At 36.6% G+C, this 8,119-nt stretch overlaps 1 pseudogene; it reads left to right on the top strand.

The window, feature by feature from the left end:
• The first annotated feature begins 420 nt into the window (after positions 1-420).
• LOC108751587 overlaps positions 421-8,119 on the top strand; it is a 10,209-nt pseudogene continuing 2,510 nt past the window's right edge.

Here is an 8,119-nt window from a genome sequence, read left to right as displayed (position 1 = left end):
TTAACAAAACTGAGAAAAAGTATAAGAATATTTTAATTAACTATAATTCTCGTCTCTCTCTCTCTCTCTCTCTCTTTCTCTCTCTGTGTGTGTGTGTGTGTTTAAAATAAAACGAAAACTGGTTAGTTAAAATACTCTTATGCATTATATCTTTTCTCTATTCTATTAAGCACAGTTTATCTAAATATATATACACAAAAATACGTACGAGAGTAAAACTTGGTGCATTACGGAATTTTTATGCTATGCCAAGAGCTCGTTTCCCTTCGTGGAAGAGCGCATTTTTTCCGTTGCTGCACGCTAATGACTTTCGCTTTGAAAAATCTCTGCAAAGCGCAGTGGTTTGCACACTCGGGAGGAATTAATAAAATATTCAGCAAAGCAGGGATTGCTTGAATCTAGCCGCTCATCGGCAGCAATATGTGCACAGGGAATCAGGGAAATAGGAAGGAACATGCCCGTGATCAACGAATAGGAAACTCAATGGTTGCACCGCATCAGCAAGCTTCCGGAAGGTACATAGAAATCATGAGCTAAATTCCGTAGTTTGGAGCCGTCTGAGCCGTCGTAAAAATCTTTTGGTGAGATTCGTCGTTTGAGGAGATATATCGGTATCTTAATGTCAAACCAAGGCGGATTATCATGACGGATTTAGGATCCCTTGAGAACGATACAGTTATTGTTTGTTCTGCTAAAAGTATTCGTGAAATGACTGTGATATTTCACGCGAATCTCAAACTGTTTTCGATAAGCGACTTCCAGAGAGATGATAAATGTGCACCGAAAAAATAACATTTCCGTTATTAATGCTCATTAAACGGGTACATATTCGCGGCAGGATGCCCGCAGCAGTTATTCCAACGTTTAATTGTATTAACGCGCAATAGACGGCGATTTAACCCAACGATTTATCGCTCGCTCGAGGGATTTATCGCGCCGTTACGCATATGAGGCTGTTCTCATCCTGTCGCACGTGCATTACGAACATTCGGATTTCGCTGGTGACAATGTCATCTGGGCAAACTTGTCTCCATCGCGTGATCGGTCGTCGTGTCATTGTCGAAATTTTGGGAAACCCTCTACATAGACGCAGTAAAAACACTTATGGCATTAAGTTACGAGTGAATTCTCTTTTGTTATTTTATTATATAAAATACGTTCCGAAATCTAAATAGAGATCTATAATTCTATAGATCTACGCGTCGTATAATGAGTTAAGCTCACATGATGACCGATTTTCCTAAACAGTTGTAAGAACGTTGGTCAACATTTATCCAATTGTGTCTAAATCACGCTTTCCACATAACTGTGTAAACTCACCTGGCATATGTCAGGTTCTCTAACAATACCACGCGCGTCGATCCTCGGACACATAACGGATCCTAAAATTGTTTGCATAGTTCATTAAACGTGTTACATTGCGTGCAGGATGGGATGGACCTCTTTGATTAATTATTCGATGAGGCATTTCGTCGAAATAGATGATGGTAGAGGACGCGCGGTCACACGCTATTCGTGACCGTTGCGCTAAATGAACGCAATTAGCTGTTAATCGAGTGACTGAGATATCGCCGAGAGTCCCAGTTTAATCTTCAAGTTGAAGTCGCATTACTGCCACCGCGGGGAACGGACCCTCGCGTTAATTCACGCGGGCCACGTCAGCCGTCTGATAACTATAAATGACGAGTTACGTTGACAAATTACGATAAATTGCAGCAATTTAACATTACTCGTTCGGGGATATTAGGAAGGAGCCGCGTCCTGAGCTCAATCACAATGGAGTCGACGCGCGGAGGATAAGAAGTTTCAATCCAATTGGAAATTGCCTTCTTCCTCGATCGATCTGGATAGAAAGGACAGCTCTGTAAATCCATACCATCGAGTCAACCATGCGAGGATGACACATCCGAAGTGGACGCTTCCGGACACAAATGATCAGAGCAAAGTTGAAATTAATGGTTTACCGGAATTTGAGTGCGATGCAAATTCATACATGGACGCGTGTTCCTACTGTATTTTTTCAGAAGAGCCAACTGTCGCGAGACATCACAACTGCTGTAAAAAGGAACGGTCGAAGAAGGAGGCTTACTGGAACATTAAGGAAAAAATAAAGAACGCTGTCGAGGTAATTTTCTTAAATTCATCAGATAAATAACAAGGCTATTTAAGATATATTATTCTATTAAATATACTGTTAGAAAATGAAATATTTTAAATTATCTCTCTTTTTTCTTGCTTTTTTAATGCGATCTTAAACTTAATTGTGTCAACAGTGTTCCAAGAAAGAACATTCTTATTGAAGCTTTTAAAAATTTAACTAGACACACTGCACAGATCTGAAAATATTTTTGTTTGGACTAACAAAATAATTATATAGGATGTTCAAACTGATTGCTATATAGAATGTTAAAACTTTTTACAGCATCATTATCAGCGCTTAACATTAGAATGATTGATGGTATTTCATTAGAATTAATGAAGATGTTAATTTGGTAATTTTTTATCCTTAACTTTGATTAGGAAAGAATTATTTTGATGCTATTTACGTTAGATTATTATTATATCATTATTAGAATTATTTTTATTCTATTTACGTGTTTTTAATATTCCATACCGTATATCTATAATAATAGAAAAAAGCAAAAAATTAAAATGATTAGCAAAGCAAAAATGACTTTGACCATTTTAGTGTTAAGTATTCTACGTGATTATTTTTGTGATTCACAACAAATTATTTTTAGATAAATTTTTAGATACTTTAACAAAATTATTCTTTCCGTCTATAGAAATCGCTCTGATATCTTGGATGAAAAAAAAGTTGACGAATCACATGGGTCAAATGATCGAATTGTTCAAATGTGATTTGTTAATTCTTTCTCCATTCTGCAAGATCTCGGAACAATTTCTAACATCGTAGACATAAAGAATGTAAAATTTAATCGATTAAAATACAAAAATTATGTTAAGTTATATTTGTATATGTACAATTCAATGTGTTTTTATGATTATTAAATGCCGTAACATTTTTGCAATTAACATCAACGTCAGTCGCAGAAGCACAAAATATTCCTTCTATGAGGTAAGCTACCAAAACTAAAGGAAGCGCTAGAAGCACGAGGGTGCAGAAGTACGAGTCAACTAAAACGAGAATGCTGCCATACGGTTAGATTGTAGATTGCGGACGATAAAGTTAATGCGCACCGCCAGCAGAATACGGTGTCGTACGTCACACCGCCGGAGGATGAAATATTGTCGCTAATGTCTACCATTTTCTATGTGCTTCGACGATTAGGCACTGCAGCTAACTTAGAAGCTCACTCCCTGGGCGATATCACGCAAGCGAATGGAACTTTGAACGAGAGAGAGCTGTGATTTTTGCCCTCTTGCGATACAAGCAGCCCGATTTTATATGGGACTGCAGGAACAATTTCGTCGAGTGGCATCGCGGAGTCGATTGCAACAAATACCAAAAATCCTTTGTTATACTTCGAAGGTACTGCCCTAACTAGCCCGACTATCCTTGCCAAATGGGAAGTAGCGAATATTTCGAGAATATTTCCTTGAGCCTAGATATTGCTTATCTATTTCTCTCTAAATGATCTGACTCTAAACGTTACCATCTAGTGTTATTTCCAAATACCTACCTGTCGCAAAACGTTTTTTATGAAAATGTTATTTTGTTGCAAAGGAGCCGAGTTGCGGATCCTTTGCATTCTCGGTCGAAATTGCCACCGTTCCGCGATAAAAGGTGGAATCATGGAGGATTGTCGCGTAAGTAAAACAGTCCTGAATTGCCGCACGTGTGTAGCTCGGAATGACGCACTTACTGGAAGATGCATATTGGCTATACGAAGAGAACGTATCCGGCGCCCTGTTCCCGCGCACCAACAATCCCAGAGCACGGATCAACAAGCCTTCGTGGAAGACTTCCAACTGACCGCGGGTTTACTCAAATGGTTCGTTCGTGGTACAACCGTGGCCGAGGAGATTCTCGTGGCTAATTCAGAAAAACGACGAGCGATCCCGATTGCTAGGCTGGAGTTCGCAATACAGCGTTGCGAGGAGTTCGTCGCCATCGCGACGCACGAGGACATCGATGGCGAAAAAGGAGAGCAACCATCCGACGAGGAATGGAATTATTTTTTAAATAATCATACAGCGGCGCTTCATCACAAAGCCGATATCGATAGCTCGTCTGAAAAAAGTTGCGAAAAAAAGAGCTTCTTCAGGTATAGGATTCGTCCAGTAAATTGCGCAGTAAACTGCAATTATGCTACGGATTTGCGAAAATAATTCTTATTTTCTCTATATTCAGAGAATGGAGAATTTAATTGAAATTAATTAACTCAGGTCTCTCCCCTTATTCCATTCTGCACGTTAATTAATTTAACATCGGATTATCGCGAGAAATCACGACCGAACGATTCGTAATAGTATTCACTATTGAGCATGCTTGGCGGTTTCTCGTAATATCGTCCGATATTAAATTAATTAATGTACAGAGTATAATAAAGAGAGAAACTCACTATTAGCAAGTTGAATTTTGGTTTTATGAAAACCCGTTACAGTTCTTCAACTTTATTATATTCAACTTTGTTTTAACTTTATTATATTATGATAAAATAGCGATAAGATAATTTTTTTCATTTCAATTTCAATTTTAATTTTAATTTTAATTTCAATTAAATCGACTGTCTGTAAATTTAAATATAGCGGACTATTCTCGAATTGATATATCTTATTCTTCTTTTCTTATTTTCATTATCTCTAAACATCATACGCATTTTCCATTAAAACTCATGCTTACGAAGCAGAAGACGTTATTTTTTCGAGAAAAGTGTATCATATGTTGAACGATCGATTGTGTTAGAATGGCGTGTTTATTTCGCACTTCCTCCTGATTCGCGCTAATAATAGACGCGGTTACGAGGTAGCATAGGCAACAAAACCAAACTGTGTTAATTATTCGAGGCGCACGAAAACATCCTTGCATTAAACATGTTCCGAGATGCTGCCGCGTGATACCATTAATCCTTAACTGATGAAACAAAATTAAAGGCTCATGATAACGAAACGCTAAACCATACAAGTGAGGGAAAGACGTACGAGATCTTAAACTGATGTTTATTTATTGATTTCGCAAGTCCGTTTTGTTTTCGTGTTCCAGGAATTCTTTTTCGTCATTTCATGCCTCGTAATAGTGAAATTTTATTATAGGTTGTCGGACTTTGCTCCAATTAAGTGACTTCATAAAAAAACGTCACAAAAGAGATTTTAGTTTATTGCATCGATTTCTTAACGATGAAGTCTTAAGGACTTCCGTGTCGCGCGCACGTAAATTAGAAAAAGTCAAATACGTGCTTATTACTAGTTTCTAACAACCTATATGTAAGGTGTTGTTGTTAAAAGCACTTTTACTAAAAGCACACAATTTATACGTATTCGCAGTGGACAATGTATATTTTATTCACGTAGTATAAGCAAACTTTGTACGCAAAATCCATCCTCCTTTCCAATCCTTTCTGAATCTTCGATTGAAAAGAAGATTTGGAGGTGGCTTCTTGAAATTCGACGTCACCTGACAATCTCTCACGATTCCTCGATTGAGACATTCCGCGATTTCATTAAATTAATTTCGCTTCGCCGACAGTCGAATTGTGGTCTCAGCTTCGACCTCCGAGGGATCCAATTCGTCGGCAGATGAATTTATTCGAACTTTCCGGAATTAAAGTCGAGAGATCCACGAGTTGCCACGAGCACCGCAACGAAAACTGAGACTCTCCCGCATAAATCGATATCAATATCGTTCGTTCGTAGAAATGTTTCCTGGCCGCCGTCGCAATTTTGGAGAAATTAAAGACCATCGATCCGTAGTATGAGATGAGCGACATGAGAGGCATTTGGATTCTAAAACCCAGTCATTTGCGTTGCGGCAATGGCATCGTTATATCCCACAATCTCAAGGATATCATGCACAAAGTTGAGCAGAAACCCAAAAATTATTACATTGTACAAAAATATTTTGGTATGTTTTTATACAAACACGCTGCAAGACACGCATTCAACTTGTTAGTCGCGTTATTTATATTTCAGAACGTCCCTTGCTGATCAAAGAGACCAAATTTGACATACGACTGTGATATCTGGTAACATGTACCTTTCCTCTCACAATATGGCTGTTCAAGTAAATAATATTACAATTAAATTATTTTGTATAGTATTAAAAAATGTTCTTTTACATCGTCCCTACCAATTATAAATTTCATCTTGTGCGAAAATCATCGTTATATCATTTATTTTATTTATTGCCCTTAACATGTTCTTTCATACTTTATTTTTATTTCTTTTGGAAGAAGACTAAAAAAAAGTAAAGTAAGATTTGTTTAAAAATAGATTTTAACTTTACTAATCACTTTATCTTTGTTATGATACTATACATGCTTCCTACGTTCTGCATCCAGAGAAGCATTTCCTCGATTCAGCTCAAAGCAGTATACTTTCTCGAACTATCACGAGGCGATTCACATTTGCAATACTGCCAAGAGAAGTATGACGATGAGAAGAGACGCAGACAGCAACGGAGGCAGGAAGACCCCGAGGAATCCGCCAGTACCAGATCAGTGCGCGATCAAGGATAGGACTGCGAGAAGCTGAACGAATATTTGAAGTAATCTCTCGTCTGTGCGAAGACGTTTCGATTATCCATTCGTCACGTCGTTCGGTCCCCGGGAGCATTCCAAGGAAATTGATAGGGCCCCTGTGCAAATATGCCTTCTTCGAGAAACGCGTTCGTCCGAGAATGTTCGAGCACGTGAACGTTTCGCCGATGATAATGGCCTTGCCGTGCCCTCCCCGCCGTTCCTTTCTCGAATGACAAATCGAATAAGATTTTTCGATGACGCGACGTATATTCGACGTCCACGTAATTGCGAATAAAGCAGAAATATATTATCCGCGATTTTGCTCGTGAATGGGCTCGATGTCGATGTGTATGCTACTACCACACGGAAGAAATCGTTCCCGAGACACATACCCGGGGAATGCTTTCTATCGAAAATTTCGCTGCTGTTTCATTTCAATGATAGTGACTTCGCCGTCGGCTTTGTCCTGGCGGAAGTAAATGGTATCTTAATGATGATCGGATATGGGAAGTTAAATATCCAATGAGGGACAGAAAGACTATATAGTAAAAAAGAAAAACATATTATTGCAAATATATACAAATCGAAATTTGATAGTTTATTTCACAATATCTTTATGTTAATTTAGTACGAGTATATTTTGCCATTTTGTTTAATTCTACAATCTTGCAATTTTTACAGAGTCCTAATAGATTTAATTTATTTAATTTGTTTATATTAATTAAATGTTTATATTATTGACTTTGTTATTTAAGAGAATCTCAACTATGTTGAGACGTAGAATTTTTCTATTTTATGAGATTTCTAATTTATTTCTTATAATAATGTTATATGCCATTGCATTATCAATATTTTGGTAAAAATGACTTTTTAAATAAATATTAACTCTACAAATAATTTTATACAGATCATTATAAGGAAAGATTTTTTTGTGAAGAAATATAAAATATAACAGCTTACAATATTTTTTTAGTTTATTATTTATTTTGGAATCTATAGAAAAAGATATGATTGTTTGCGAAGCCATAGTTTATTTACGATAATTGCACTTTTCAATGAAATACGAGTTTTCACTTTGATTATTGACGCAGAGTGGACTTTTCCATCACTACATGTTTCAATTTATCGCACAAAGTTTTTTTTCCGCTAAAACTGTCCAATATATACAAAATACGTTTTATTCAACTTGTTCCATCTGAATTAAAAATATGCTTAAATCATTTTTGTCTACGTATAACGCATATCTCATGTTTTTAGTTATGTAAATTCTAAACTGTGGTATCCGTTTTCACTATGACACTGAGTGACTGGTTTTAAAAATAAAACAGAACATTTTCGATATTGTAATGTGAATCCTACTGTTTTAATAATTTATAATAATTTTATTGATTTTTAATTAATTTATATTTTTATTGTCACTTTTTATGAAAAATTAATCACGAAAAAATCTCGAAACATATGATACTACTTTATTATTT

The sequence above is a fragment of the Trachymyrmex septentrionalis genome, unplaced genomic scaffold (assembly GCF_001594115.1).
Source record: "Trachymyrmex septentrionalis isolate Tsep2-gDNA-1 unplaced genomic scaffold, Tsep1.0 scaffold50, whole genome shotgun sequence".
Classification (NCBI taxonomy): domain Eukaryota; kingdom Metazoa; phylum Arthropoda; class Insecta; order Hymenoptera; family Formicidae; genus Trachymyrmex; species Trachymyrmex septentrionalis.
The sequence above is the reverse complement of the archived record's forward strand: the minus strand, read 5'-3'. Positions and strand labels throughout refer to the sequence as shown.